The sequence below is a fragment of the Pinus tabuliformis genome, chromosome J (assembly GCF_031772625.1).
Source record: "Pinus tabuliformis cultivar Carrire ecotype Pingquan chromosome J, CPIR1, whole genome shotgun sequence".
In the NCBI taxonomy this organism is placed as follows: Eukaryota; Viridiplantae; Streptophyta; class Pinopsida; order Pinales; family Pinaceae; genus Pinus; species Pinus tabuliformis.
The window spans coordinates 8629159-8655525 of NC_142295.1; the positions used below are offsets into that span (position 1 = coordinate 8629159).

Genomic DNA, 26367 nt, shown 5'->3' on the forward strand with positions numbered 1-26367 from the left:
TTGGTCCTCTCGAAAAGAGGAACTCAATGTAATAATCTCCATCAAATGAGGTATCCAATAGTGGAATTTGGCCCTAGTTGCCAGTTTTAACACTCCCTCTCAACCAGGGAGAATTCCACTTGCCAATCCATCCATCATCATGCCATTCGATCATCATATACCATCTTTGTATCTCATCTCTACTTTGCTGAGCACTGATGTAACAATGAAGAAGAATTGATCGAGAGTGACTCGCAAGACCTTGCCACTCTCCACTGACAAAAGTTAGTCAAAGGGTAGAACCCCAATTGGATTTGATCCCAACTCAAGTTGTTCAACACCATGCATCCTAGTCATAGGGAATACAGAAATACACGATGCGTTCATCAGTAGTGCTATGGCCCCTAACCACTTTTCCCAACTCATTGGCCAGATGAGAGGTACTTCCCATGTGTCCTAGACTACATGGGTAGGATGATGCTGGGGCAACTGCAGGGAAAGAATAAATCACATCCTGCTCAACCACACGTAGGGAAAGGATAAACCACATCCTATAGTCACATGTCACAACCATCATAGGGAAAGGATAAACCACATCCTATGCACATGCAAACCATCGAGAGTAGGGAAAGGATGAACCACATCCTACATGCATGTCAACCAACAATCGTAGGAAAGATCCTACACGTGGGGAAAGGAAGGACCACATCCCATTGACATGTCAACCATCGATTGTAGGGAATGAGAATCCTACATGTGGGGAAAGGATGAACCACGTTCCACCGACATGTCCACATGTGACAATCGACAGATGCCTATATGCATCTCTCATTGCGGTATCGATAGGAGAAGGTGAACGACCCATCTTGCTCATATGGCATAGGATAAGGTGAACCACTTACCCTATACACAACGTACCTATAGGGGAAGGTGAACCACTCACCCCATGGTCGCACATAACTCCAAGAAGTACCCCAGCCCCCCAGGAGCTCCCAGAGCTCAATGTTCAACTGGGGCCCTCCTAGTAGGGTCTATCGCGACTCCCAGTCTCTCTTTGAATAAAGATAATCTTGACCTTACCAAGAGGCTATGTAAGGATGACAATAATCTGCTCATCCAACCAACAATGATGTAGCTTGGTAGCTCTCCAATGTACCATATCAAGATAAAGCGATACCCAATACTTGGAGCCGTAGTGGAACATGGATTCTCTGAAAAATGAATCCCACTCAAGGATAGAGTATCGCAATATACAACGGTGGTTACCAGCACGTGCTCAAATGGCTCATTGAAGAGCTTCCTCAACAAACTGGCTTCATAATAAGCCATACTTGCTGCTATATACATTCAACCTCAATAGAGCTTCCAGAGCAACTGAATCAAGAGATATAGCACTAGATGTGCTCTTTCCATCCATCACATTGCCAACCGAGCTAGCATCAGAATATTCATGGAATCTTAGATTCCAGCGGTGCACCACAAAGATATCTCAATAAGAAACTATTCAATATATGAGGCTCATCCATAGCAATGCTTTAAAACTCTGACTCCGGTTCGGAAACGGCCAAGGGTCGGCTCCAACTTCGACTCCGGTTCGGAAATAGCCAAGGGTCAGCTCCGACTCCGACTCTGACTCGGTATCGACTCGGCTAGATTTCAATAACTCGGTCATTGTAAAAAATCTCTGTTACACGGGAACTGCTCCGGAGAGGTGAGAAACTCGTTCCAATGGTTCCCGCACTCTCGGGAGCTTTGGAACTGTATGGGAACATTATCTTTCAGCGGGAGCTTCAGTGGGAGCTTGGGAAAGTTCTGGGAGCTTTGAACACTGTTTGTTTTGGAATTTTGACATTCCCTAGGGTTGGGGAATACAAAGCCTGTAGAGAAATATGTTGAACTGCCCACAAAACATGAGCCTATGTTGAAACATTCGCAGGAAGAAAGGCCAAAGACATCTTTAACACTGATATCCTTAATTGAGAAACTGGAGCAATCTCTTGATGGGTTAAGGAAGCGTGTGGCACCTCGATGTAAGGGCAATATCTAGGATGTCAAGCTGATGAGTATTTCTTTTGTTGTTTATGTATATATATCGCAAAAGATTGTGTGTGCATATTGTATGTGGCAGTCAATGCTTAAACATTAGAGTTGTTTTTTCTCGTAAGAATAACTAGAGAAACATGTCAGAGAACTGATAATGAGTGTGTGCATATTGTATGTGGCAGTCAATGCTTAAACATTAGAGTTGTTTTTTCTCGTAAGAATAACTAGAGAAACATGTCAGAGAACTGATAATGAACTTGACATTTTATATATATAAAAGGGAGAGACTCAGGGAGAGAGGCACCCAAAGAATATATTTATATATAAAAGAGATTATATATTTATTATTTATATATTTAAATTGATTTTAATATTTGAGTATTTTGAATCAATATTAATTTTGATTATTATATAAATTATATAATTAAAAAAATATTTTTAATTTTAAATTTTTATTATTATATAAAATTACCGCTCCCGATTAGTCGGTTCTTGTAATTTTGGGGAAACCTCTAGCCGTTCCGAAAACCCGTACCCAAGTTCCCAACGTTCCCATGTTCCAGAAACTCATGCAACATAGTAAAAAATACATCAAATATATTTTTTTATTATAAAAAACATAATTTTAAAGATTTTCATTCATGTTTCCAAACACAAAGCTTTAGAATATAGAGAGAAGAAAACATACGATCAAAGTAGGCTCATGATTATATTCATTATCTCAAAATGGTACCCAGTGCATTGCACTGTTTTACAAAACGGCCGAATCGACTCCGACTCGGCCGAGTCGAACCGAGTCAATGGCCTGGGGAGTGACTCGGCGAGCTAACCGGTCCGGTTGACCGAGTCACATATGACTCGGCCGAGTCATATGTGACTCGGTCAACCCGGCCGGGTCCGTTATGACTCGGCCGAGTCACTGTTGGGACGGCTGGGCAGCGTAAATGATAAAAAAATTTCACTTTTTTGGTAATTTTTGACAAAGTTAAATGCAGTTTATGGATTCCAAAGGGTAATAGTAATTTGTTAAATGCTTTTGGGGTCCATTTCCCCCTCCCAAACCCTATTTAAGACACCCAAATGCTCTCATTCACTTTATGCATTTGAGTGAGAGTCTTCTTTGAGAATTAGTGAGCAGTTCTTGAGCTTGTTTTGGAGCAGCAGTGAGGAGTCTTGGAGGAGCATTGTAGCTGGAGTGAGGAGCTTCTTGGGCAGCCATTTGGAGCAGCATTGAGGAGCTGATTCTTGGAGCAAGCTTGAGGAGGCAGTTTGTGCCTGGAGGTATTTTTTTCCACCTCTATAAATCTGTTTTTGCTTAGTAAATTTTAGGTGCATATCAAGAAAGCTTAGAGAGTGTTTTTTGTCAAATAAATGAACTTTGAATCAATTTTTTTTTTTTTTTCATTTTCAGATTGTTTTCCTCGTCAAAAAATGGCACCTAGAGCAAAAGATCCTGCTTGGGCATATGTTGAAATGGTTGATAGTCAGATGCATTGCAAATTTTGCCATAGGAAAATTAAGGAAGGTCTTGGGGGCATTAATAGGCTGAAACAACACTTGGCAGGGATTAGAGGCCAAATTACCCCATGTACCTCATCAGAAATTGAGGAGATTAGAAAGAATTTGTTGGCCAGCTTTGAGAAATTTAAAGAAGATAAGGCTAGGCAAAAAGAGATACAGGCTAAAATTGGGAGGAAGAGGGAGATACAAAAAATGATGGCTACCAACCCCCACTATGATTTTGAGGGTTCTTCCTCTATCCCTCAAACTGAGGCATCCAACCCTTTCCGTTATGTTCCTCCCTCTTTTGGTTCTGTTCAAGATAAGGGAAAGGGTAGAATGAATTTGACAAAGGGTGATGTGACTATCAAAAGTTATTTCACTCCCTCCTCTCCATCAGATGCACATGGTCCTGAAGTTAGTAAAGGTCAAATTCAGCCCACTTTAGATGACCATTGGAAGAAAGAATTGAGGGGGACTGCTTGTGACTACATAGCTAGATGGTGGTATGATGCTGATATCCCCTTTAATGCTGCTCGTTCACCATATTATGAGCCTATGTTTGATGCCATACATGCTGCTGGAAAAGGCTTCAAAGGCCCTACTATGCAAGAGCTAAGGGGGTTTCGTTTGCAGAAAGAAATTCAATCCATTAATGAGTATTTGCAAGAGTTCAGGGACTCATGGGCAAGAACAGGGTGTACCATCATGTCAGATGGATGGACTGATCAAAGAAACCGTACCATCATAAACTTTCTTGTCTTCTGCCCACAGGGAACCATGTTTTTAAAATCAGTTGATGCATCTAATAAGGTAAAAGATGGCCACTTGTTGTTTCAGCTATTGGATCAGGTTATTGAGGAGGTGGGGGTGGCTAATGTTGTTCAAATCATCACAGATAATGCCTCTAACTATGTTCTTGCTGGTAAACTGTTAGAGGAAAAACACAAGACCATCTTTTGGACCCCATGCGTTGCACATTGCATAGACCTCATGCTTGAGGATATTGGAAAATTAGATTGGGTCAGAAACACTGTAGATCATGCCAAAAGCATAACAAAATTTATCTACAATCATACACTGGTTTTGAGTCTCATGAGGAAACACACTGGAGGCAAGGATATTATTAGGCCTGCCATCACTAGATTTGCTACACATTTTTTGACATTGCAATCTATGCTTTCCCAACATAGAAACTTGCAAAAGATGTTTTCCAGTGATGAATGGAATCAAAGCAATTGGTCTAACAAACCAGAAGGCAAAGAATTGAAAAGGAAAGTCCATGAAGAAACTTTTTGGAGAAAGGCATCAGAGATTGTGAAGCTTGTTGAGCCACTAATTAAGGTGTTGCGGTTGGTGGATGGGGAAAGGTTGGCTATGGGCTTCATTTATGAGGCTATGGATCAAGCAAAGGAGCAAATAAAGACAGCATACAAGGATAGAGTGGCAAAGTATGGGCCCATTTGGGCAATCAATGATGAAAGATGGAACAATCAACTCCATCGCCCTATACATGCAGCTGGGTATTTTTTGAACCCACGGTATCATTATAAAGCTAAGGAGTCAGGAGCTTTGAGGGGGGAGGTCAGAGATGGACTGGTTGATTGCATTGAACGCATGATCCCATCGGAGTCTGATCAGCTGGAGATACATCAACAGGTCACATCCTTCAGCAATGCAACAGGTACCTTTGGGAAGAACCTAGCAAAGATTGCAAGAGAAGCAGATGAGCCAGGTAAACAAAAATTTCAATTTTCAATTTCTTAATGGTTTTACAGTTTTACTTTTTTTTATTAAAGTTTGTTAAATCATTTATAATTTGAAAGTTAGATATAATTTGTAATTTTGTTGAGCTTCAGCCTTCATCTAACTCATAATTCATTACACTCCTATGTTTTTTGCAGCACAATGGTGGGAGGCCTTTGGTGGCTAGTGCCCTCAATTGCAAAGGTTTGCAATTCGTATTTTGAGTCAAAATTGCAGTGCATCTGGGTGTGAGCGCAATTGGTCTGTCTTTGAGAGGATTCACACAAAGAAGAGAAACCGTTTGGATAAAAAACGGTTGAATGATCTAGTTTTTGTCCAATACAACCTTCGGCTCAGACGAAACCAATTGCTGAACAAAAGCCCTGATTCAGATCCCATTGTGTTGGAAGACATTGATCCAACATCAGATTGGGTAGTGGAGAGTCGTCCACCAGAGTTTGATCCTGATGAGGATCTTGATGAACTTGAACATGTTGTTCAACTTCAGCCTGTTCAGTTGAATGCAGATCCCAATCCACCAGCCTAAGTCTCACAGCTAGCAAGGACTCCAGTTGTAGGTGCTTCCTCTGCTCAGCCACGACAGAAGCGCAGCCGCATATCTACTCTATCTCAGCTTGCATCTGCTGCACAGCCTGCTAGTGGTACTGGTACCACTTCTATAGTTGCAGTTGGAGACGATGATGATGATGAGGAGCCATGGGGCCCCTTGTCTGACTCTGATGATGATGATCCAGAGATTGGTCGAGATGATCTTGGCTCCTCTGGCAGTAGCAACTAGCCAGTAGAACTAGTATTGCAGTCTGGTCACCATCACAGTTTACTTTTGTTGTAGAGGCCATTTCTAGCCTCCTTGGTTATTTGTATTTTGTTTTGAGTCTTTGATCATGTATGACAGTTGACTATGTATTGCCATTGGGTACCATTTTGATATAGTGGATTGGTTCATGAGCCTACTTTGATCATATGTTGTCTTCCATCTATATTATAATGCTGTGTGTTTGGAAACATGAATAAAAATCTTTAAAATTATGTTTAAAATATTTAAAATTATGTTTTTTAATAAAAAAAATAAATATTTAATGTATTTTTTACAACGACCGAGTCATTGAAATCGAGCCGGCCAAGTCATTACCGTTTCGGAGTCGGAGTCGGAGTCGATCCTCGGCCGAGTCAGAGTCGGGGTCGGAGTCTTAAAACATTGGTGCATTGTCCAATACAGCGTTCATACTTAGCCACCAATGCTAGGATTCTTTTCTGCCTCAGCCTAAGGACAATCACTAGACTACAACAACAATAATACCAATTCTCTGCCCCTAATGAAGTCTCAAAACCCTTGATTTAATTTTTGTCAAGCTCCACAACAATAAGAGGTAAATATGTATTTATTAGTCCATTTCCAGAACATTTGCCTTTTTAAAAACATTGTATGGCTCAATGCATTGTTTCAGTTTTCTAATTCATGCCACTAGGATAACCATACTTCGACCTTGTAATTTTCAAAACTTTCTCACAATGATAGATTACTTTAGGGCTATAAATATGCAATAAACAACAACCCAACCATTGATATGTAGGAGGCGGAACAATTTTGACAAATGTGCTTCAGGATTTTTGTCAAAGAGCCAAGCTGGCTGAGTTGTTACCGAGCTGACTGAGTCATTACCGAGTTGGCTGAGTTGTTACCAAGTCGACCGAGTCAATGACTGGCTCGGTAACAACCCGGCCAACCGTTCTGTTTTGGCCACCGAGTCGACTCGGCCAGGCATTGGTTTCGTCTAACTCTGCCGAGGCCGAGTCAGAGTTGACTCGGCCGTTTTTTAAAACAATGATCCATAGATCGACTCAGAGTCTTCATAACGAGGCCAGAACACCAGGGATCCCACAAGATATACATATGCAGACCAACAACTTCTCCATCTCATCAGACCTTTAAGTGCAGGGAATATTGCATTAAGGCTTGGTCTTCCATATTGACTTTAAAAGTCAACTCCCTCTTGCATTGATAAATGAGAGGGTCATCAATCAGACATCATCAATAGCTGCATCTTTACAATCTAATCAACATGGCTTGTCCATAACTCCCTTTGAATATAGGGAAAGTGACATTGCCAAAATATAATCATCGAGCCACCTGTAACTTGTCCCTTTTCCTTAGGTCCATGTGCCGAAGTCATCAATCAAAATCATGCAGCTTCCATCATTAGAGGAAATTTCAGCCTAAAAGTGGCCTGCTAAGGAAAAATAATAAAATAATAGTTAAAATAATAAAATAAGAGTGATGAATTTTGGAGGGAAAAGGAGAAAAACTACTGTTTTTAATTGTATTTTTGGCTTCTCTCCTTATAGTGTTACTCAAATTTCAAGTGTAGACACTCGTTGGATGTGAAATTAAATTCCACATCTAACGAGTACCCATTATCTATACTTTTGAGAAGACCCACATTGATAAAAATTGCAAATACATAAAAAAACATGTTAAACACACTTTTTTAATGTATCTGCAATTTTTATCAATGTGGATCTTCTCAAAAGTATGAATAATGGGTACTTGATGGATGTGGAATTTAATTCCGCATCCAACAAGTGTCTACACTTGAAATTTGAGTAAAACTATAAGGAGATATGCTAAAAATACAATTAAAAAAAGTAGTTTTTCTTCTTTCCCTCAAAAATATTTACATGTGCCTCTTTTTAAATTTAATGGATTTTGATTGGTTTACATATTATGAAATGAAAATTTCATGGGCACTTTTAGGCTCAAATTTCCTCTAATGACATCCTCTCAAATAATAGGGATATACCAAGGCATCATTAGAGTCATCATAATCATAATCAACTGCCATGACTTGCCTTCATCAATAGACATCAGGCAAGAAGAGTCATCAGGTCATACTGCTGGGGATTCTATAGCTCCCTCTGAAGCCTTGCTTCACGTGATCATCTAGCTTTCAATCATGAGCTTCTCATGCAAGGGATGAGACTTTCCACGAGGAAACTGCAACAACAAACTTCTAGGAAGCTTGCTTCAGATCAAAGAGTAAACTCTGAAGAATCATCATGGTCCTTCTTCAACTAGAGTGAAGAAATCCTCCCATGAGATTGTCCCAAAATAGTTGCATTATCCTTCATTGCTAGATGACTACAACCAACACATTAAATCACCCAATCCATGATGAGGAGGGGTCCTTCGCATCCAGGCATCCATATTCATATGTCCATCCTTCATAAGATCCTGGCACAACGCATCAAAGTGTTCAATGACCCAATCAAGATGCCAAAATCAGGGTCCTTACTGTTCCCTCTGCTCATCGTACTTGCCAAGACATAGGATCTGCCATGCACATCCTTTTTCCAATGCTTTCTTCACGAGGCACTTGCAATAGCCATAGACAAGCACTAGCAAACATAATATGTGATCATAAAAGCATGAGATACGATATAGGGTTTTCATACGCTAATGGAGGATGGAATTCAAAACATCATCCTCATCAATCATACCCTAGAATCCACAAACCCTAAAAAAGCAAAAGAAAGGGTTTCTTATGAGGGAACATAATAGGGTTAGGGTTTCATATGTGAGCTAGTGTTTCCCATGAACCATCGAGGGTTCTTTTATAAATCAATCCCTCCATCAAAAGATCCTTGAAACAAATAAAAATAAATGCATTGCACGTACCTTGAGAGATACCATACCTCTGATTTTACGTTCATACAGGCTGCTACAAGGGTCTGCTCCAAAGTGCCTTGCACTTCTTCTATCTGCCAGACTTTCAAGGGTACTATCATCCTTATCCAAAGGTGCCAACATAAAGGAGCTGCATACTTTTCCTTTGCTTCAGTTGGTAGACAAAATTAGGATCATATGGAGGGCTGCCACTCAACAATATGACATTATGGAGGGTTTTTACTATTCTTCAAAAATCATTTTCAAATTGATGTCTAAAGTAACCATCCCTTCTCATAACTACATCCTCTATTTTCATTGGCTTCAAGGCACCTTTTATGAAGGCTTCACACACACACACACACACACACACACACCACTTGTACTTGTACTATCATTCTTATCCAATGGTGCCAACATAAAGGAGCTGCATACTTTTCCTTTGCTTCAGTTGCTAGACAAAATTAGGATCACATGGAGGGCTGCCACTCAACAATATGACATTATGGAGGGTTTTTACTATTCTTCAAAAATCATTTTCAAATTGATGTCTAAAGTAACCATCCCTTCTCATAACTACATCCTCTATTTTCATTGGCTTCAAGGCACCTTTTATGAAGGCTTCACACACACCCACATATATTCCTTATTGATTTGCAAGTCGACTTCAATGGAATTGACTTATAACACTTGTACTTGTAACAGTGATAAGGACTCAACCTCTTCTTCAATACACATAATAGGGTCCCTTGATTTTACTAATATGGATGACATAGGATGCCCACTGATTGTCTTTTCAAGGCTACAATTCGTACCTTGCAAATATATGCATACAAGATCTCAGCTTCCTTAAATTATGGAGGGCCTTAGAACTATCTTTTATAATGTTGTGTCACTAATTCCAGGACAAGTCCTCAAGATGACTGATAGGATACCACCTTTCTAGCTGTAAATGAAGTCACCTTTTAGGGCCTCATAGTCCAGTGACCACAATGTATCAAAGTCCACACAACTACTGAATTTTTTCTTCAAATTAGGGCATTTAACTTTCTTCAGAACAATGAGAATAACAAACTGATAACAAGGATGCACTGTCAAGAGCAGCAGAAGAAAAATACCCTTCAATTCTACTTGTGCAAAGAAGTCCTCCAGAATTGCTTCATACAGGGCAGAAATACCTTGTTTATACTTAGAATCAAGCCTTCAAAGTAATGTACAAAGATGCCATGAATTGATCCACATTAAATTCCTCAGCGTAGACGGGGAACTTAATGACTCGGTCTGAAGGTTGTTGTGGCTCAATTACAAATGCTTTCACTTTGAAGAATAACACAGTGAAACCCTCTCCAATCAGGTCACAAAACTTAACATTGTAGGTTTAGTCCATGGTTCTTTATATGCCTTGAATTACCACAGGCCTCCTAGAGGGCTGAAGTCTTGTCAAAAGGAGTCGCACTAGTCTCAAGTGTTTGCAACCTTGATGCGTGCCATAAACCATAGAATAGTGCCAATACTCTGCCTAGATTACTGCCCTACCACTGGGCCGAGAGTCCTCCACTGAAAGGTTCAGATCCCACAACTAGCACAATTCTAAGCCCAACAAAAAATGACAAAATTGTGCCACAAATGACCTTGGCTGAGGCCGAGTAGCCTCAGACAGTTTGCTCCTTCAGCGAGTGACCTAAATAGAAAGCAAGAGAAAAATGGCAATCTTCCATAGTAGATTCACTGCTCCATAGGGACACAATATTCTTGAAGGAGGACTTTAGCGTTTTCAGATTTGATTAATGGCCTTCATGAGCTATTTAGCCCAACTCTTGCATATACCCAGACTTGCATTATTTTTTGAGACCTCTCATGTTTTCTAGGGCTTGCAGCAAGATACTTCAAATGCATTAGCAATCCACTGCTTTATCTTGACTTCAGGGAAACTTGACAACATCTCTTGTGATTGCATTCCTCCTCTTGCTTGGGCTTGACCTCACCTAGCTTTGATACCATGTTAATTTTTGAGTTAACATGTTCTTTTCTTAGGTCAGTTACTTCATTAATCCATTAGCCCATTATTAATTCCATTAATCCATTAGCAATCACATTAACCATTATCATATGACAGTAACTGATGAAAGAACATCAAACATAAATGCAGAAGACAAGCCAAGACAAGAGGACACCAGATTTGGTGGATGCCAGGGAAAAACTCGAAGATGGGGAAAACCCTTTGATCAATTCTTCTTATTATTATTTCAAATTTTCAGCAGAGAGAGAAAGAGAGTACAAAAGTCAAAATTGACTTTTCAAATCAGAGTCAAAACAACCTTGTCAAATCTGTAGTCAACAACAGTCAAATTTTGCCCTAACTAGAAAGTCAATGATGGTCAATGCATCAAACAATCCTCTATGGAGCTCGATTAAAGGTAGGCAAACTCGGCCTTCTGAAGTGGTCAAAGTCAGCCCAAAAAAGTCATGAAAACAATGGTCAAAGTTGGTCAAACTCTGTGGTCAGGTCTGTGGTTAACCCTGCGATTGGTTTGCGTTCAAAGTCAACAAAATGCTGTTCCCGAGCCAATAGATGCAGTTTGCCAGAAACGAAATTTTGGTACAAAAATCACAGTGAAAGGAGGTCAAACCAGCCCCGGTCAATGTTGGTCAAACTTGCAATAGTCTTTGAAAATTCGCCCCTGTAATTCGTCCTTCTGCTGCCACCCGTGTGAGGAAAAGAGATGCCCAATAAGCTGCACGAACCAATCAGATGAGGAGAGAGAAGGATGTGTGATTGAGTGAGGTGCCAAATGAGGTTGGAAGCTAAGTTGCACGAAACGGGGAAACGGGTACGAGTTTCTGAAACGGGAAGCGATACGAAACGCGACCTCCCCAAATTTTGGAAACGGGGAAACGCGAATATATATATATATATATATATATTGAAAATATTTATATATATATATATATATATATATATACATGTGCAATCATAAAGCATAAATGATACATTATAATTTATTACACTTAAACATTACGATTTAATTTACATCACATTTACTCATGAATGATCACATAATGAAAATAAAAATATTGGAATATCCAAAAGCAACCTTTATTATATATCCAAATCTCAAAATCAGCCTTTATTTATATTAATATATGAGGCTGCAAGTACAATAAAGACTATAAGACTGCAAGAGAGAGATCCAAATCAAGATTTTCTGCATCCACATCCCATTCTTTAGAAGGACCACTATTGTATTGGGAGTCTCCTCCTACATAGTCGAACGACCTTAGTGCTGACTTGATTAAATACACGTTTCATACCCTAGTACCCTACATGATCTTGATTATTGGGAGTTTCCCCTGCATAGAGGGCTTGGTTCTCTTGATTAAATACAAGTTCCATACCCTAGTACATGATAAAATCCAATGGAAACATTGCAATCCCTCCAATCCTGAAATCCTGAAAAACAAACAAGTCTGCTGGATTTTGAGTGAGATCTAAAATTCTACTTTCTCCATATGAAATCCAATGAGGGCGAAACCACTCTCAAACATCTTGAGTCATTTCATGGTAATGTTAAAAATTTAAGTAAAAGGATGAAAATGAAAAATAAAGGAGAATATCACTTTTACTTTAAGAATTTAACATTACCATGAATTGCATATCCCTAAATTCTAGAACATCCTGGAAACCCTAAAAAAATTAAAAAACAAATTAAAAAAAAAAATTAAAAAACAACTGTTTTTTTGGGGAAACGTGGCCCGTACGACGTGGAAACGCGTTTCCGGTCGTACGGCCACGTTTCCGTTTTGGGAAACGTGGTGTACGGTACGGGGAAACGCGTTTCGTTTCATTTCCCCTGGGGAAACGACCCCTAGGGCCACGTTTCCTGCAACTTAGGTTGGAAGTATCACTTATTTATACAAATCGTTGAGGGTGAAGTGACATGTCTCTTGGGCTTCATGAACCTACATGAAGATGTTGACAATTTGCACATGTGTGGGCATAAATTCAAAAACACATTTCTGCTTGTCCAAATTTGATGATCTTTAGGTCGATTTTGGTCCTCTCGGAAATAGGAATTCAATGCAATAATCGTCTCCATCAAATGGGCTGTCCAATAGTGGAATTTGGCCCTAGTTGCGAATTTTAACACAGAGCAAGTCAAGGAGGCAGTAGAGGAACAATTGTGTGCTAGAAGCGCCGAGATCCAGCAGGATCAAGGCCAGCCAAGATCAATTGTATTGGCTGAGAGTTGAGAGAGAAGCTGAACGCTTTCTCAAAGAGAGACAAATTGTAATAGATTCAATTGCTCCAAGAACAATCAATATAATAGCCACATCAAGCAAGTAGGTTTTCCTTGTTGGGTTTCTTGAGAAAAATTAGTTTGTCAATTTGTGTGATGTGTTTTTATCTTTGTGTTTTTATTTCGCTACTTCTCTATTGTTAAGAGCCTCTATATCTTGGTGAAAGTTAACTAGTTTTGAGTTTTCAGTTATTCATCTAAGTAGTTGTAGAGTTTCATGGAAATTTAACAAGATACTATTTAAAAGTGCATTTGAAAAGCTAAATTGAAGCTTGTCATGCATTTTCTAGGGCTGATGTCAAGTTTCATTTGCTGTTATATGCCTTATTAACCGTCAAAATTTGTGATAATTTTTTCCTTAGTTTACTCTCTAATTTACCATTTATTTCTCATAGTTTAATTACTATATTTACAGCTAAATTATATTTCATAGTTTAATTACTATTTTTATGGATACATTTGCTAATGTTATAAACTATATTTTTTCTGCAATTTGTTGTTTCAAAAATCTAGTTTATATTAGCCTTGAGTTTTCCTTGATTTGGTGAGTTTGAGGAACCTACTTGAGGCTCATTAGGTCAACCATAGCCTTTAGATTAATCCATAGATCCCTTGAACACAAATCCCGAATTTACTCCATCCACTTCAATCCCTAGTTTGTCATACCTTTATCTTGATGGATTTATGTTGTAGGATCCTTAGGGGAGCCCTTAGCTTAAAGTCCTTGGGTTACTTCATCTGCAACCCCTATTGGGAAGCCTCCCTTGTGTTGGATTGCATCCTTCACTAAAGAGAGGGGAGTAGTTGCTGAGGTGATAGTGGTAACACTCGTGTGTTGCACATTGTGTAGGTCACCGAGTGAGACTTTGCACTAGATGCTAGATTTTGTTGTAATAGGCACACAAAATAGTCCTAGAAGGCATAGTAAATGTTCTTGTGGATGAACAAGATTCGAGGGTTTAATCTAGTAATTTGCTAAGCTTCAGATATTGGTTTGATTGACCTGCCACTATTTGAATCACTATCATACTATGTGGCCTTATTTACATGGAGTTGTGGTACTACAACACCTATATGAGGCTTGGCTGGACTTCCAACAATTGTCTCTATGAAATTTCCTCATTTGATGAATCTTCTTTCATTTTGATTAAATCAACAATAATATTGGTGTGAAACAAGGGTGCCCATCTCACCAACATTTTTAGAAGATTGGATTAGGAAAGATGGAGGAGTGCTCTCCTTCATGAATATCTTTGCATTTCATGCTAGTTTCATGTGGTGTAGTTGGCAAAAGATAAAGATAGTCTCCAAAGACATATAGCTACATTATGAATTTTTTCTGGTTACTATAAAATGAAAGCTGCTGTGAACAAAATAAAAGTATTGTAAAAGGTATTTTGGGTTAGGATAACCATCACATTCAATAGTGGAAAATTGGAGGTGGTTCTTTCTTATGAGTACTCAAGCCTTCAGTTTGGCTCTCGTTATATTTGGTACTCTTGAGTCAAAAAATGTGTAATAGGAGACATGACAACTCTTTTTTCCATGCAAAATAAATGTAAGAGAATTCAGTATGGAGTTGGAAAAATAGGAAGCTCCTCTTTAGAACATTGGTGTAGACATTAGTTTTATATAATTGTTCTGTTTGGTGTCCAAGCCTCTTGAAAGAATCTCGGAAAAAGGTGAGGGAGTGGGGAAATGATTCTTATTAGAATTCGGATTAAAATTACAAATTCCTCGCTCTATGATGCTAGCATAAGCTAGTATTTATCATTAGAGGGAGAAGCATTATTTCAATTTGTGACATATTTGATCAACATAAAGCATACAAACATTGACAGATTACTATACAAGAAATTATTGCGACTCAACATAAGGGTTGGTACCTTGATGGGATAAAACAGATCAAAAAAGGGCATCAGGAGAAGTGGATTTCCCTGATAAAGTGGTAGCCATTTAGGACTTGGTACGAAAGAAGGCACTATAAAGCTCATGCAGGATCATGTTTATAAAATCAGATTCTATCAATGTGAGACCAACCCAATGATCACCAACACAAAACAAGAATACCTTGAAGAGAAAATCTCTGTGCATGAAAAGACATAATTTGTTATCTTAAGTTCTCATGAGTCATAACCTAGCAATTGAAACATGATGATGGATATATATAATGTGCGTAGGTATGTTTCCAGTTGTCACATATCCCTTGTGTTCCTGTGTTCCATGGGAGCTTTGCATGGGTAGGATACGTCTTTATTTGGTTGAGACAGCCTTAGGGGCGCACTGGAGATGGGGTGTTGTTAGTGAGTCCCAAGGATGTTTGGGCGTCCCTCGAAACGTTGTGCTCCAACAGGGACTAAAGTAGAGTTGTAACAAGTCTATATTGACACCTACTCAGTCAAGGGTGGGTGGGCCCTATTGGTGACAGATTTTCAGATGAAGAATTGAATAGGGACCCTCCTCTAACCTCAACAATAAAAGCTGCCCGCCACTATTTTTCAACCTTTTGACATGTTTTAGAGGCAAGAGAGTCGTAGTTGGCTTGCTGAGCACACAAACTACAACCAATAGGCAATATGCACTCATTATTTGGTCTTTGAAATGTCCATACCAACCTTCCTCAAACTTTGGAACCACTTTGTTGGAGATTCAATGGTCTGCGATTGAGATTTGAAGTGGACAACCGATGACAATATATTATTTTAGGCACTTTGCTATTTTGGGCTATGGCACTGCTCACTTTTATTAAATAAATTATTATTTTAGTTTTTAGTTTTCATTATTTAAAAATTAATATTATTATTTTTGGAATAATGAATGTTTTATATGATATATCATGCTTAATTTTCATAGATCCCAGATAGACTGTTTTGGGAGATTTTGTTAATTATACACATTTTCTAGAATTTTTCAAAATTTTAAATAATTTTTACCATCCTATGCAAATTTGAGGGGAAACACTCCATTGGACTGAAAACACAGAAATAACTCATTCTCTTCCTCTGACAATTTTATGCAAGAAAGAAGGTGCCGGTACGCTGATATTTCAATAAAATAATATCAGTTATCACCATTAATAACAACATACCACAGTACACCATGGAGGGTATGGGCATGGCTTCCAAGAACTGAAATTGGTCCAGTTCGGCAACACTGCCCCGAGTTGCCACTAGGCCACAGCATGATGTACTAATAACTAATACAATATGTATAGGTGGCTGAAACATTATATCGATATATAATGTTGTGTTGATACATGATCTATTGTACTATATATATAGCAATCCATTGTTGACTGCATAATGTTTACCATATTTTGTAACATGATGAATATTTGTATCTTACTAGACTATATGGCATTGAGTCTTTACCTATGAATGCCTATGGGGTCTTTCTAGAGTATGTGGCACTAAGCCTTCACTTATGAATGCCTATGGCACACTGTGAGCACCATATGAAACATCATAAGTGGCATTGGAGCCACATCCTGGACCCTGATTCAGTTTCTCAGATCTGTTTCATTCTTGTTCTCTAATGACCACCTTTTTCTCTCCTCTCTATAAATTCTAACCCCATTTGTAGAACCCTCATTCTCCATTATTCCTTATTGGAAAATAAAGATGAAAACATATTTCTTCATTCTGCCTCATTCATTCTTCCTCCTGTATACTCATCTGTCATTTTCTTTCTTGTCTGAGATGTGCTATTATAGAAAATGAAGAGGAGTCCTGCACTCAAAGGAAACAATGTTGTCTCTTCTAATCAAAGCCAAAATGCTTCTCTTTAAAAAAATTTCATCTTAAAATATACAATAAATGGTCAAAAAATATCTTAAATAACAGTTGCCAAAATTCAATTTTTAACTACCACAGTTTGTGTCACCCAAAACAAACTCATAGATTGTCCTTGTTTTCGTATTATTTTTGGACTTGTAGCATTGCTATTCTGAATCTTTTTGTTTTGCCTTTTTTTGTTTGTTTGCTAGGTAATATGAGTTTTGAGATGACTAGTATGATAACCCATGGCTTGAGTAACTGCGACCTAGAGGCATCTAAGCCGTCAAAATCACCCAGGGATCGCACCCGGCTTGGGCCACACCAGCCCTTAGCATGGTTGGATTTTTGCACATGGGGTTTTGTATCAATGACCTTTTCACCACGGAGTGCCTTAACATAACACCTTATCACCATCAATTCTTATGCTCCATGGGCTTTGTTTTGCCCTCTTTTGAGCAGTGGACACCTTTGCTGCAAAATCTAGCAGGGTTTGGAGAGGGAAACCCTACAAGATATAAACTAGACTTATAAGCAACAATGAGGTAGTGGCCCACTGTCACCACAACCAAAACCCGTTGCTCTTTGCGAACTTTCACTGATGGGAGGAGTCTCGGTAATAGGGAGATCACTTATACTAGATATTCTAGGGTTAATGTATGAAATGATCTCACTAGGACTTCTTCGAGAAAGACACAAGTTAGGTTCAAGCCTTGACAAAGAAGCAATTCACTTTCTATGAGAGACCTGGAAATAAGGACACAATAACTAGGGTTTGATTGTTTTGATGAGTGTTTGAGTAACTCAAGATCAAGGCAAGGAGGAAAGGTTTCTTACAATGTATATTAGCTAGGCCAAGTCTCATGAAACCTTCAAGGAAGTCCTTAAGTTGAGGGAAGAAAAACTGCGGTTTCCCTTTTAGGGAAAACACTTAGGGCAAGATATTTTATGGATGAAATTGAAGTGGATGCCCACCAAATTAATAGGTTTTGTCGTAAACCCTACCCACTTGATGTTTATTCTCTCCCACCACCGAAATCCTCCCTTTCCCTAGAAATTTGCACCAAGCCCTAGCTCCTTCTCTAGCCTTGAAAGGACCGAATTTTAAGAGAGAAAAATATGGAGAAAAAGTGAGAATGATCCCCAACAATTTGGATTAGTGCCTTATCCTTTGGGCATATGGAGTCAAGGATGTCTTAGGTTAGCTAATCTTGCTTCTAAGGAGGCCGAAATTTGGTGCCCTAGCAACGAATTTCGAGCATTTACCCACTTAAAGGAATAATGGAGTTTTATGGGAGAGCTACTAGGAGGTCACCACTAGCAGAATTCTTACATGTCATGTATGAGTAATGAACGCAATATTCATCTATCTAGCATTCAATTAATCGCCAATAAAGTTAGGGCACAATTTTAGCATGAACTAGAATCAATCATTCCATGCATTTGACATAGAAAATAGATTTTCAACAATTAAGAGTACTTAGGAGACAATATGCAAGAAATCCATCCATTAATCCAAAGAATAGCTCCAAAGAATGTCCAAAAATCAGCTCCAAACATCAAAATGCATCCAAGATCGAATATAGTCCACAAAAGAGCAAGTGTGAGTTTCCTCTATGAGGCCAAATTCCAAGTGTGATGATGATGAGAGATCAAATGAGGTCTCTCCAATATATACGTGCTTTAACATAACCTATTTTAGCCTACAAGCCCCTATAATCATAAAATAATGTGCAAATAATGGCCCAGGTCACATGTCGACCTAGTAGATTTTGCAATTTCAATTTTATCTCCACAAATGCTAGCCGAACTGCTGATGTCATGCTTGCGTGGGATTCTAGAAGGCTGATGTTGAGGCCTTTTGGTGCCATGACAAGTGTAAAAGGCCTCTAAAATCAAGATCTAGGGGTTGGCCCTTGTATCTTGGTGCAAATCATTCTATGGCCCCCAAATGTGGGTTTGGCGCACAAAATTGGGTCTCATGGGTCTCCAAGTGATAGAATCTCCATCTTTTCTCCAATGTTGAGGACACTGAAGATGGTGCTAGCCCTCCCATGTCTCAAGGAATAAGAGAAACCTCATTTAGGCCCTGCATCAACTACCACACCATGTATGTACTACTAAGCTAGCTGGGGGAATACTAGTCTAGGTGCATCATCCCATGAATAATATAGGGCAAAGTACAAAAGCTGTTGGTTTTGAAGGTGCCCATGCTATGAATTATGCTCTATAATGCTCTGGAGTTCCATGGCTCTCAATGCATCACCTATGGGTGTCCGTATGTCCCTTTGGAGGACCTAGACCCCAATTAAATTGCTTGGACCAATGGATGGAACCACCTGCCAATCACACACAATATCTAGTGCTACAACTTTCACTATGAGGTACATTAATTATTATTGCATCTAAGTGAATTAACTTGGAAATAAATTTGCATAATAACACTTCATATGTGGCTTCTTTTCCAAAATTGGGGCCTTAGTCACATAATGGTGTTACCTCCATAGGTAGGAGTGGTTAATAGATGACCCATTAGGTGTTCCCAAACCCCAAAGGGAAGTGACATGTCCTCAGCTCACCCCTCAATCGATATGTGCCATGTTAATAATGATGGAACAGAGGGGTAAAGACTCCATGGCCAAGTGTCGTGGTCAAAGGGACCAGCTATGATGGAATACCTCATCTTGGGTGTATAGATGTGAGGAGGGAGCAATCATGGATGCATGGGTTACCTCGACCTTTGTTTTTCCACCCCTCTATATCGTTTTTTACTTTTTCTTGTATTATTGCTCGTAGCTCGAGGAATGTGAGCTTGCTTTGTATGATGTATAGCAATTATTATCCCCATTAGGATGGGGCAGTGCATTGCCCATCAGGGGTTGGGACATGCAAGGGTTCCTTGTCTTCTATGAGATAGGGCAACATTGGCCTAGGAACTAGGTGATGTCCATATGATAGAGGTAGAGCTCATGCTTGGTTTTTGCCCACTTGCTAATTTGTATGTACCGACCATCTTTTGATTTTACTTTTGTTTTTCTTGTGGCCATCATATGCTCTTTTCTTTTCTTTTAGTTGCATCAACCTCCCAGGGTGCATTTTGAGGCCCTACCCAAGGTATGGGGATGTGTGTATGCCAAATTCCAATGAACCAATGGTCAGTTGACCCGAAGAAGGGAGGTGGAAAAGGGGATCATATTGTAAGATGGAAAGTGGTAAGGATGTAATAGGGATAGATGGGGCTACGCTATCTAAACATGGCTTCCGAAGTAGTACCCTTTCCTAAAGCCATGGACCATTAGGGGAGGTCCCATTAGACTAGGATAGAAAGTTAACCCCCCATTTAATGTCAGGGAACAAGACTACGACCAAGACCCTTCTTTCTTCTAGGTCACCCCACCATCCATGCCAAAACGCCCAAATATGAACAAGCATAAGCACCCGATCGCATAATGAATAAAGTACCTTTTGATCAAAAGCCCACCTTCCAACATGTGCTCTAACCAAATGGGCAAGGAAACATATGACTGATGCAGATGACGAAGATATGAATGGCACATCGCATCGGCTACAAAGTGGCTCTCAGGGGTTGCTGGCTACCAACTGGATTAGACAAATAGGAGAAAAGCTTTTCCTAGGGGTCACCCACTTTTGGTTGGTAACAAACACATTTCTATTTGTTGAATGGTGTTGTCATTGATGCCAATTTCGGTCCTTGAATGCTCTTAATATTCGTCTAGTTTGCATTGATTGGAAGCTCCAAATGACATGAAGCCCTAGAAGAGAGGATAGTGAGCCCTAGCTGCCCCGCACATGTTGAGGAAAATGGATGTAAAGGGCAGTGACTTTGAGCGCGAGACCATCACCAATTGATTGTCCATGTCGTGCCGATTCCAATGGTATGTAGCACATCAAGTGGGTACTCTCGGTTGAGGAGATATGGCTTCTCAAAGTTGAAAACCCAATTTTTGGTCAAGGAACCCCAGAGGAGGTGTTACAAGCAATTTTATATTATACAAGGAAATTAAAATTGAAAAGGCCTAGCCTAGTCAAAGTCAAAAGGAGATGTTATCAAGGATAAATTATCAAATTTGAATTAAAGTCTGTCCTAAAGTTGGTGAATTATTTTGGCTTCAAAATTGTAAAAAAATTGAATTTTAAATTTAGTATTTTGGAGGGTTGGCTTCCTCCTAGTGATCAGGTCAGCTTCCCATCTTTTGATGACCCTTCGACCTCTATAAATTAGGGCTCGTTTCCCCTCAAAATAACACAAGCTCACACACTTATTTCTGAACTATTTCTGTGAGTTCTATGGCCTATGTAGTCTTGAAAATCAGAAGCAAGTCGGCCAAGTTTCATAGAGTGGTTGGGCTTATTCTTTTATCTTTTATTTTTGGTAATTCACTGGGCATGACTGGGTTTTGAAGGCTGATTCAGGAAGCATCTTGTGAGGTCTGTTTTGAGAATTCTGTTGAGAAAATTTCGTCCCTCAGACAGGTGCAGATTTGGCCTTTCTGAGGCAACTTCGTTGGTTTGAGGCAATCTTACTGAGGCTCTTCGGCCCTGGTAGAGGAGCCTTCTGAGGCTTGGATCTGAGGTATTGTTACAGGCTCAGACCTAAGGTTTGTTGCAGGCTCGTGCCTGAGGTTTGTTGCCAGATGCCACTTCCTTCTGTGAAAAGATTTTAAGGGTTATTTGGTTCATCCTTTAGAGAATAATTCACTTTTGCTAAGGGCTAACATTGAGGCCTATTCGGCGCTCTTTCCAGATCTCTGTGGTATTGATTTTGATGGCAGTCCTGTGTAATTGAATGGATTAATTCCGATCTTTGTTGAAGAGGCATATAACCTTCAATTTGGCGCTGAGGAAGTGACATGTCACACAGAATTTAAGGGTTATTCCACACCAATTTGAGAAGCATATTTGCAAGTTTGTTGGCAGCTTGAAGAACCTTTTTGTTGAAATCTCTAAGGCATTAAATTCACTGCTACCTGAGCCCTAATCTGAGCTATCTGAAGCACCTTCAGTGAGATCTAATCTGAACATTGCTAAAAGGCAGATTGAAACAATTTTTTTTCACTGTGCTGTGCAAGGCCAATTCGGACCCTTCTTTTGGATATGGTCAAAGGTATTCTTTTGGCATTAATTTACAACTCTCTGAGTTTTGTGACTGATCTTCATCTTGTTCTGAGGGTTATTTCTTTGATCTGTGTGTTACTCTAAGGCGTTATTATAAGTCTATCCCTTATCCTAGCAGACCTGGGTTAAAGAAAAGTTTCCTTCTAACTATCTTCTGTATTCTTAATTCTGGTTAAGGGTTTTTGGCTTGAGGTATTTGAACAACTATCAAAACAGTATCTAAGGCACCATCGTTGACTGAAGTGGGCCAGATTCTAGCCATGTATATGATCTCTTCATATTGTCTGGTCAAAGGTTTGTTGGGCACATATTGATAGAGAAAAATTCAAATTATTGGCAGACATCTTCAGGTATATACTCATCATCTTCAGTACACAAGGGGCAATTCTGTTGTTGAGCAGGGATTATACATCCAAGGTATACATCAGCAATATAAGACTATGATTTGTAAAAGGTTCAGTTTATGAGTTGGCAACGAGTAGCTTTTTAATTTGGCAATTGACAGAGTTTGGCTTAACATTGCATATCTGGAAGAAAGGGAGAGCTTGACATGCATGCACTGCTTCACCTCTTATTGTTACAAGTGATATTGTATCACTGCTGTCCCTTATATATGTCACTGGTATGTGTTGTACATGATAACATTTGTCTGAGCAAGAATTGACAACTAGGGTTTGAGACAACAGAGCTTGCATTGCAGAGAAGTTTGGCATGATATACTGTTGGTGCATTGACACAAAGGATGGTGGTATAGTATTGATAGGCTATTGTTGAGTTAGGGTTTGTCAGAAGTGCTTGAGCAAAGTTATTGGCTTGTGTGGGCAGCTGATGAATGCCAGGGTTTCCAGTGCTTCTAACTTGCTTGTTGAACCAGGGTTGTATGGCTGGATGTTTGATGACAGGTTGATGTTGCTTGAAGCTAGTGTTTGATGCACATATTGAGCTTAAGCAGATTTGATTAAGTAGAGATTGTATTGCAGTTTGTTTTTGTGTTGATATTAGGTAGAGGTGGATCCAGTCTGAAAATTGTGGAGCATGGTCCATTGAGGTGATTTGAAGGTTGGAGCCTTTAGGGCAAGTGGTGGCTTGATGAGTAGGGTTGTCGGGTGGTGCAAGGCGGAGAGTGGAGTCTCCTTCAGGTTGGAGCCTAAGAACACTTCGGGGCGATAGGGTGGTGCTAGGGTAGGTTGGAGCTTGTGCAGGGTGTTGGAGCATCTTTTCAGTCGGAGCTTCTAAAACCAAAGTGTTGGAGCGTCCTTCCAGTTTGAGCATTCTTTAAGTCGGAGCTGATAAAACCAAGGCGTTGGAGTGTCCTTCTTGTTGTAGCTGGTAAATCAGAGAGTTGGAGCTTCCTAATGACATAAATTTTGAAGACCTATATTAAGAAGCGTTCGGTGGTTTTTCTCCTGGAAGGGTTTTGACCTAAAAATCTTGTGTCTACTGTCTTTGATATAGTGCATTGTTGAATGGTGGTGTTGATTAATGTTTTGATTTGATGCTAATGTTAATTAATGCTCAAAAAGATTAAAAAATAACTAATTGAAGTGAAGCACTGATTCACCCCCCTCTCAGTATTTCCAACGTTATTATCTGTAAAACCATCATATCTTCTCTGTAACTATGAAGTTCACCACCATTCCCCCAACATCACGGCATGTAAAATAACTTGTTCTATCACAGCAGTATTGTAAGAAAACTTAGTGGTGGAAGAGTTAAAGCCATATAAAGCCAAAAGGAAGAGCCGCAGGACAAATAATGAAACCTTATATAGGGTTTGGTTAGAAAACATAATGAAAGACATTGCCCATAAAGGTGCCTGCCTCGTCCTTCTCTGCTAAAATCATTAATAAAGTGTGGCCCAAATAAATTTAAACAGAATGGATTCATTATTTTGTTCATATAAAGAGCAGCCCAAATAAATAACGCTTTGGTCGCCATACACTTAAAAAATAGACTATTTTTAGTAACTGCTAAAACGCAGAGTGAAAAGGAGCTGCCTTTTCAAATTCACTTATAGGGCAAGCCTGCCAAAGCTGAGTCTGGTGAGTTAGACTGGGTCTGGAGGGTTCTACTTTGACCCAACCTAGTTGTGAGGCCAGGCTGGGTCAAATTGCGGAGTATGGTTTGACCTTACCAAGTCCTGTGATTATGTGTCTTAAGCTTTCATGAATCATATGTATAGAATGATGCCATATATTTTAGGAGTCATAAATATTTATTAAATATATATGTTACAACCATGGGGAAGGTTATGCTGTCACATATATATATATATATATATATATATATATATATATATATATATATATATAGGGTAATATTATTTTGTTTAAATTTTATTGTCACTATTTTACTCCATCCTGTAGATCGTAGAGGGTCTCTGGAGGATGTAAATAAAGATATTCTGTTCTATTAACTCCTATAGCTACAGTATTAGATGCTGGTGCATGAACCAACTTTTGATACATGATAACTGGGGTCGACAACCTAATCAGTATTATGATGGAACTTGAAGTCCCTTTTAGGTTTGACAAATGCAGATAGTACATTCTGAGATTTTATGTTTTTCTAGCCTCTCATGTACAGATCCAGATTGTTAAAGTGCATATGGCGTCTAGACTCTATACATACCAAATTATATTTGAACTTCCGGGAGTCTTCTTTCCTATCTTGAAGTGTTTTAAACTTCACTATATCTTCCTGGTTGGGTCCTACTAATGCTTGTGTTTATGTTAGTGAGTATTCTTTTCTTTTAAATACTTCAGCCTCAATTGATGGATTGGAAATGCCCAAATTTCATGGTCTTAGTAGAGGAATAAATGGAAGATTTTAGAGGCTGCATTTTTTCTTTTGTAAATTTCTCTATTCTCAAAAATTTATTTTCTTTAAGTTCCAACTTTTGATGCCTTTCATTACAGCTTCTATAAGTTTTGTTTTCCAGGATCTTAGCTTTATTTATGGCTTGGCTAAAATTATTTGCAATTGAAAACATTGCTATAGGCACATTTGCTGTGTGTCTTTTATTTTCCAAGTCCGTGGTTTATTGTTAAAACACTTATGATCAGATATTTTAACAGGTAGCGGGATTGACTAATAACTCCTATATAGAAGGAGCTCAAGAAATCCGCCAGTGTGTGGTGAAGTACTCGTCTCTTGGGAAGTATGTATTGCAAGTGGCAAAGGTAACTCCCAAAAACATGATAGGCATCTCAGCACATTGTTTGACATTTTGTTGAAATTTATGCTTTTGGGACACTTTCATTGGAGGTCAAAGATAAATAAGTGCACTTACATGCAGAGGAGATTGGATAAAATGCTATATGTGGGCCTTACAGAGAACCATAAGGAGTCTGCTACATGTTTGCAAATATAGTTGGAGCACAAGTTATCTCTCAGTTACAAAAGTCAAATAATTCTTTAGTTTGAGTTCGCTTGTTACCAATAACAGAACAGGTCAGTAGACTTGAAGGAATTCTTGCTTTACATATTTTAGGGATGTGTGTAAGCATCTATTATTACAGAAAATGGGTATATATACTTAATATACAACTCAGTTATAACAGAAACAAATTGTTACATGTGAAACTGGTAAGAAAAATGTTATCATCCTAGATGTCATGGTGGGTGAGAAGATTACGAAGCTTGGTAGGATTGGAAAGGTTAGAATGAGGGATACAATTCATGTAATTTAACTTCCTATTTGATCAACTTACTGACAAACTTTGAAAATTACACATGGTTAGAATTTTGAAGCATTAAAACTCGTTTGATTGGACCACTTCCCAACAGTTAACTTAAACTGAGATGAAAGATGGAAGTTGTTACTTTATCGTGTTCTGCATACCTCTTATTAATTCTTACTTGCAGGTTCTAAACTCACGTCAAATGGTAGCAACTCAGAAGAACTAATGCAACCACAGGTACATTTGGACCTTACATTTTCTGGATTTTGCGTTTGTACTTTAGATGCAAATGCCAACTGTTCACCAAGGAGAAGATCATATGTATAATTCTCCACTGATTTGGGAGGGAAAATTCTGATTGACTGAGAAATATTCGTGTGTCTCCTCACTACAGAGCAGTATTGAGGACCAGAAGTCGAACATACATCCTGTTAATGAAAATGCCAAAGAAGAAAAGGAAAATGTATGTGTTTTACTTGATTCAGATGCACTTCCTCTTCACCCCTATGTTAACATAAAATATC

The 26367-nt window shown here is 39.0% G+C and overlaps 1 pseudogene across 1 annotated transcript in view; it reads left to right on the top strand.

The window, feature by feature from the left end:
- LOC149225161 (protein-tyrosine sulfotransferase-like) overlaps positions 1-26367 on the top strand; it is a 300574-nt pseudogene that overhangs the window by 207921 nt on the left and 66286 nt on the right. Inside the window, exons 9-11 of the transcript XR_016248251.1 lie at positions 25238-25342; positions 25459-25580; positions 26190-26306. The product of XR_016248251.1 is annotated as a protein-tyrosine sulfotransferase-like (transcript). The remainder of the gene's footprint in view (positions 1-25237; positions 25343-25458; positions 25581-26189; positions 26307-26367) is intronic.